Source organism: Procambarus clarkii, chromosome 58 (genome assembly GCF_040958095.1).
Source record: "Procambarus clarkii isolate CNS0578487 chromosome 58, FALCON_Pclarkii_2.0, whole genome shotgun sequence".
Taxonomy (NCBI): domain Eukaryota; kingdom Metazoa; phylum Arthropoda; class Malacostraca; order Decapoda; family Cambaridae; genus Procambarus; species Procambarus clarkii.
In genome coordinates this window covers 21010297-21017585 of record NC_091207.1, presented here as the reverse complement: position 1 = coordinate 21017585, position 7289 = coordinate 21010297, and the positions used below count along the sequence as shown (strand labels likewise).

At 35.5% G+C, this 7289-nt stretch overlaps 1 long non-coding RNA gene across 2 annotated transcripts; it reads left to right on the top strand.

The window, feature by feature from the left end:
• The first annotated feature begins 343 nt into the window (after nt 1-343).
• Nucleotides 344-6231, top strand: LOC138353533 (uncharacterized). Of its 2 annotated transcripts, none has more exons than XR_011223198.1 (2): nt 344-442; nt 4640-6231. It is a non-coding gene; the product is annotated as an uncharacterized lncRNA (long non-coding RNA). The 2 variants fall into 2 exon arrangements; XR_011223197.1 differs by having other exon boundaries at nt 361-498.
• The last annotated feature ends 1058 nt before the right edge of the window (nt 6232-7289 follow it).

The following is a 7289-nucleotide window of genomic DNA, read 5'->3' as shown; positions in this document are numbered from 1 at the left end:
CAGTAAATTTTAGCTTGAACAAAATCTGTAATATATTTTTGTATTACAGTATTATATATGCATTTAACGATTCCCATCCACATGGAATGCACAACTTTTTAAAATTTCTTACCTAACCCAAGTATAACTAAAATAGATAGGTAAGGATTCTGTTTATTACTAATAGAAGACTATTGATTTTAATACAATACCTTTAACGTTATGATGCTTTATATTATGAATTAGGAATATGATAATAATAATAATAATAATAATAATAATAATAATAATAATAATAATAATAATAATAATAATAATAATAATAATAATATTTTATTTACAAGAAGGTGCAATGGGTTGGTGAGATTATAGTAGAGTGATATTTTTACATTCTTGCAAAGCCACTAACATGCATAGCATTTCGGGCAGGTCCTTAATCTAACATATCAGTTAAGGTGAAAAGGTACATTGTAGCAAGGTTTTATATCAACAAATAACTACAATATAAATTGACAAGAGGTGATTACACTGGTAAAGATATGTCTTAAGTACTAATTTTAGGGAAGTGGGTAGCACAAGATGCAGTGTGAGTTTGAAGCACAAGGAAGGAAACTATGAGGATGAAATTTGAAACTTTTTGGTTCTAGTTTTGAATAGGGCAAAGTCTTTTTTTTTAATTCATCAAGGAGTGAGTTGCAAAGACTGGGCCCTTTTATTTGCATGGAGTGTTTGCACAGATTTAGTTTGACTGGGGATATCAAAGATATTTTTATTTCTGGTGTGGTGCTCATGGGTTTTATTACACCTGTGAAGGAAACATTTCAGATCAAGATTAGCATTTAGGAACATTGTTTTGTACATGTAAATAGCACATGAGACTGTGTGGAGTATGTTTAGCATGTTAAAGGACTTAAATAGAGAGGCTGTGTGTTATCTGAAGACAGAGTTTGTTATAGTTTTGATAGCAGATTTTTGCTGAATGATGATGGGCTTGAGGCAATTTGCAGTGGTTGAACCCCATGCACACATATCTTATGTATGGGACCCAAAATGTGGGATGGCCTTCACAGTCATGTCATATGCTGTACCTCTCTCAACCAGTTTTAAGAGAAAACTAAGTACTACCTAATAAACTCCAAGTAACTTGCCTTACCTCCTAAATGTCAACCTATGTCTTGCTGTTTTCAAACAATAATGATTATTGACCAACTTGTTTAACTGCTGATATCTCTCATGTATAAACTTAAGGAAAATTGTAATCTGTTCATTTAGTTAAAAATTCCTTCTGCTGTTGTTGCATTTTCTGCTGTTCCATCCATCATGTAATTACTGTACAGGTATTATCATTCTCCTTTTCTTTTTTTCCTTTTTTTCAATTCAATTTATGCTTTTGATCTCAATTAGTATTAAGTTTTAGGCCAATTTCTTTTTTCCCTTAACTTGCCTGAAGCGCTGTGCGTATTAGTGGCTTCAGGCATTGTATGCTCTATCTATAAATCCAACATTATGTTTGTAACTCATTTTCAAGATATAGTATGTACCTTTACCTGAATAAACATCTTATCTTATCTTAAGTAAGATAGGGACAGACTAGCATGTAGTATAATGAGAGGAGAGCAGAGTGGGGAACATAATGCAGTGTCTGATTTTAGAAAGTATACCGACCAGTTTTGAGACTTTTTTGGCTATGTGTTGTATGTGGGTGCTGAAGTTCAGTCTCTTGTCTATGTATAGGCCAAGGAACTTTCCTTCAGCTTTATTGCTAATGTTAACATTGTCTATCTGAAGTTGAATTTGATTTGATGATTTACTACAAAATAAAATGTTGTAGGTCTTTTCTATGTTTAGTGTGAGTTTGTTGGTTGACATCTATGAGTGGGCTTTTTATATTCATTATTGACAATATTATTTAGTGTGTGGGGGATTGGGGGCAGAATAGATGAAGGTAGTATCGTCAGCAAATAGTATTGGTTTAAGAATATTAGAAATATTTGGCAAATCACTGATGTATGTAAGAAATAGGAGAGGTCCTAAGATGCTGTCCTGTGGCACTCCTACTGTTAATGATAGAGTTGGGAACATTATGTTATTGATGGTTACATATTTGTGTCTGTCACTGAGATAGGAATGACTGTAGTCCAGAGCAAGGCTTCGGATACCATAGTGGTTAAGTTTAAGTAAGAGGTAGTTATCTTTACAGTATCTAAGGCCTTTCTGAGGTCAATGAAGAGACCAATTGGGAACTCATTTTTGTCAAAGACTGTGTAGATTATATTGAGCAGACTAATAATGGCATCATTAGTACTCTTTAGGAAACAAGCCAAACTGGCAGGGACTTAATATGGTGAGTTTTACAAAGTATGAATAGAGCTATTTGTAAATAATTTTTCAAATGTTTTGTAAAGTACTGTATAGGAAGATTATATATTGGTATGTAATTATTTATGTCAGCTGTCTCACTTCCTGTATGAACTGGCATCAGTGGCATTTTAAGGATATTAGGAAAAGTATGACACTAGAGATTTGTTGAACAGCAGAGCTATGGGTAGTGCAAGAGCAGTGGCAGCACTCTTATATATCATAGATGGTATTTCATTAATGTTCCCCGCTTTGATTTTAAACGATTGAATTATGGATATAATGTCTGTTGGGCTGACAGGTAAAAGGAGTTAGAGTTAGGATAACTGCCGATGGGATATGTAGTAACATGTGTCTGGGTCTCTGGGATTTTTCTGGCAAGGTTAGCACCAATTAATGAAAAAGAAGCCATTGAATTTAGTTGCAATTTCTAGGTCTGTTGAAAGTGTGTAACCATCTTTGGAGAGTTTTATCTGCTTGGTACATTATTGTTGTTTAGATCCTATGATGTTGGAGATGGCCTTCCATGTAGTTTTCATACTGTATTTCCTTTTGCTTCTATAAATCTATTCTCATAAAAGGAAACTTTGGCTCTTCATATTATATTGGTAAGCATTCATGAGTATATCTTAACTTCTTCTTTTGTAACTAGGCCAATCCTTTTTTTTTGTTCATATTCATGTAAGTATTTAAGCACAGCATTTCTCCTCCAACATTACATACTTGATAGGGAAATAAATCTAATTACAGTACTGTATATATCTGAGTCAGTGATGGAAATGATGTGAGGTGCACAAGTTATATGCTGTATACAGGACCTTCTCAATTTCCAGGTGTTTTAATGTTCAATATCTGTACTAATGGGGACATTTAACAGCTATTCTTTGTCAAGCTTCTGCCAATTAAAATTATAGTGTACTTGTTTATTCGTTATAATTATGGATGGATCTTCCACTACACATAAGGGGCATAACTGGCCGACCCCTCACAATGTTCAAGAGAGAACTGGATAAGCACCTCCGATGGATACCTGATCAACCAGGCTGAGATTCATGTCAGGCTGCAAACAGCCGCATCAAACAGCCTGGGTGACCAGTCCAGCAATGAGGAGGCCTGGTCTATGACCAGGCTGCAGGAACACTAAGCCCCGGAAACACGTCAAGGTAACTTCAAGGTATCCCCAAACCCCATTTCAGTCACTGATTACACAAGTTTAGCTGAGAAGTAAAGTTAGAATAATCAGGATTATGTGGCAAACATTTTATAAAGCACCATAATACTTTATACAGGATTATACAATGTACTTTTAAATACTCTTACTTTATTTGCTAGATTAAGAACCTGCCCAAAACGTTATATGTATTAGTGATTTTGCAAGAACGTAAGAACACCAATGTTATGTACTCTCACAACCCAGTGTACTATCTTGAATATAAATAAATAAATATTTCAAAATTCAGTGGCATTTAAAAAAAGTAGCAGATTACTGTACAGTACAGTACTATATATCATTAACTTATATGATTTTTTTTTAACTAAAGCCTAATTTAACCAAATCCAACTCAACTTAACCTAGAATAATCTAATCCATCCTATCCAGTGATATATAGTTTTACCAATTATAACAAAATCTTTGTGAAATACCTTTGTACAATTTTACCATGTTCATTTTTCCTTGCTATTGCTGTTTTGAATTGCACTCCCATTTGATTTTTAATTTTTTGATCTCCAACTCCTAACTAATGGGCTAGATTACAGATCTATTTAGACAATTTTATCATCTAATTATTTCAACATATTAATTTCATGATGTGCAAGGGCATTTTCAAACACAAATATCCACAATATAATCACGGCATGTTGTCATTTTTCACCATACAATGTGTACTCTTACTAAGGTGATGATGAACACTTTCTTTTAATAGTTTGCCATCCATGTATTTAAAAGTGTTTTTAATGTTGGAAAGCATAGCATGTTCAGTGTTCTTCATGTGGAAGTTGGGTGACAGTTTTCTATCCAGAACCACTCCTACATGTATACAAAGATGTAAACTTATCACCACTCCTACATGTATACTGTACAAAGATGTAAACTTATCACCACTCCTACATGTAAACTTATCACCACTCCTACATATATACAAAGATGTAAACTTATCACCACTCCTACATGTATACAAACATGTAAACTTATCACCATTATTATCACACGACTCATTGTTACTTTCAAATGTTATAAATAGATGTGTAAACTGTACACTCTGTGACACATTATATTAATACTGTTTCATTTATTTTACAGGACACTTATGAAGAGGTAGTTGGAGCAATTGTTAATGACATTGAAGATGTATAAATACCCAGGGAGCCGGTCGGCCGAGCAGACAGCACGCTGGACTTGTGATCCTGTGGTCCTGGGTTCGATCCCAGGCGCCAGCAAGAAACAATGGGCAGAGTTTCTTTCACCCTATGCCCCTGTTACCTAGCAGTAAAATAGGTACCTGGGTGTTAGTCAGCTGTCACGGGCTGCTTCCTGGGGGTGGAGGCCTGGTCGAGGACCGGGCCGCGGGGACACTAAAAAAAAGCCCCAAAATCATCTCAAGATAACCCATACCGTGGAAAAATATATTAGAGAAGTAATTCTCTTGTATCCTCACCATTTATTGTTTGTATCACCGTAAGTTCCCAAACAGCCAACCTAATCTTAATCTAATTCTGTTACCATTTGAAACCCTCATATAAGCCTTTGTAATCTGGTTTTTCAATATCAACATCTTCACGTTACTTTGCATCTCTTACCGCCAACAGCTTGCTGATTGCAATCTCATGGGGCAAGATATAACCAGATTTGATTTCACCACTTGATATGTTACAGTCATGATGCACACTTATAACGGACTAGACATGTGATGAAGCACACCTGCAATATTATGGTGAAGCACTCTCTAGCCATATTATGGTGAAGCACTCTCTAGCCATATTATGGTGAAGCACTCTCTAACCATATTATGGTGAAGCACTCTCTAGCCATATTATGGTGAAGCACTCTCTAGCCATATTATGGTGAAGCACTCTCTAGCCATATTATGGTGAAGCACTCTCTAGCCATATTATGGTGAAGCACTCTCTAGCCATATTATGGTGAAGCACTCTCTAGCCATATTATGGTGAAGCACTCACTAGCCATATTATGGTGAAGCACTCTCCAGCCATATTATGGTGAAGCACTCTCTAGCCATATTATGGTGAAGCACTCTTTAGCCATATTATGGTGAAGCAGATTCCTGGCATATTATGCCAAAGCACAATTCTGCTATACTATTGTGAAGCACACCTGCTATACTATTGTGAAGCATGTTTCTGCTATACTATTGTGAAGCTTCTGTCTGAAGCTTCACAATACACTTTTGCCATATTATGGTGAAGCACATTCCTGCCATATTATTGTGAAGCACACTTCTGATATACTATTGTGAAGCACACTTCTGCCATGTTATGATGGACACTGTCATATTATGATGAAGCACATTCCTGTCATATTATGGTGTAGCACATTCCTGCCTTATTATTGTTAAGTTATACATATACTTTGTTACGACATGTTTTGCCGTACCATTAATTTTTCTAAATAAGTTCATGTTCACATTGGTAACATAAAGTATTACAACATACATTAGTAAAGGTTTCTACAGCCATTTTCCCTCTGATTTCCTCCCATTCATATATTTATCTGACTTCTCTGTAATAAAATATCCACTTCTAAGGAACCTATCTTAATTATTTGCAATCTTCTATCCATTCTGTTCTGACAAACTATTTTTCTTTATATTCAATATTGGTGTAAGGAAAGAGAGGTGGTCATTATGTTATTTCTAATAAACCTTGTCACACTCATTGATTGTATTAATTGCCTGATGAATTGTTTCCCCTTTAGAAGAGTTCTGCCATAATTGATTAAGACCAGTTGACCCTTTCAATACATGCTTGTCCAATTACTATTGTGCTTCTATGAGATTATCCAGAATATTGGTTATTTTCTAAAAAGTTATAAAGCAGTTTTAACCCATTTGAATCAGCTCTTGTAAATATGGTGTCCATCATTCACTGCAATTTTCAAGTTTTGTTAAGTGTCAAAGCTACCTACTGTACTCAGTAACCATACAACATAGAGTGCAAGGTTATTTCTATCATCTCTCCTCTATTATTTTGTCATTTATCACCTCATTTGTTTGATTTTTCCCACTTGCCAATTACTTGTGCATTCCTTAACTAATTCTTATTAAAGATCTGACTTCTATTGACTATTCATTTCATTTCTATTTTACTCCTATAAGTCAAGATCTGGAAAAGTGTACTGTGTCAGCCTTTTGTTTCTTCCATGATTGCATTTTCTCTCATAACTAATTCTTTCCCATACCAGTACAGTAATTCCTTGTTTCATCCACAAACTCATTTTCCTTCGGGAGGTAACCTCTGAGAATCTCTTCCAGATATTTTGACAATTGTTGTTCAAAGTGCAACAAAAGATACCTTGAAATATTAGATACATTTTCTGGGGTAAGCCCTTTGTGGCTCCTTGAAGCTACTATCTCTGATAGTGTATCATACTACATTACTAGGTGCCATCAGTTTCAGAGTTCTATGGCCTACTGGGGACCAAAAGTCAGAACCTGGCCCCCCTCACAGAGGGAAAGGGAATAGTGGCATTTATATATTAAGTTATTCGTTTATGCCACCACCGGGGAGGTACCCAGAAAGTCACTGAAATGAAACTAACCACTGCTGGCTTTACGAGACTGCAGCATCCAGAAATGACTGTAGAACTCCAAAATGACTGTAGAACAAAGTAAACAAAAGATATAAGTTACTATGAAATTACAACCGGGTCATTCACTCTACCTCCCTGGACGTTTGGGGGAAGATGAAGGGAAGTAGCCAGGGATCAGCCAGTT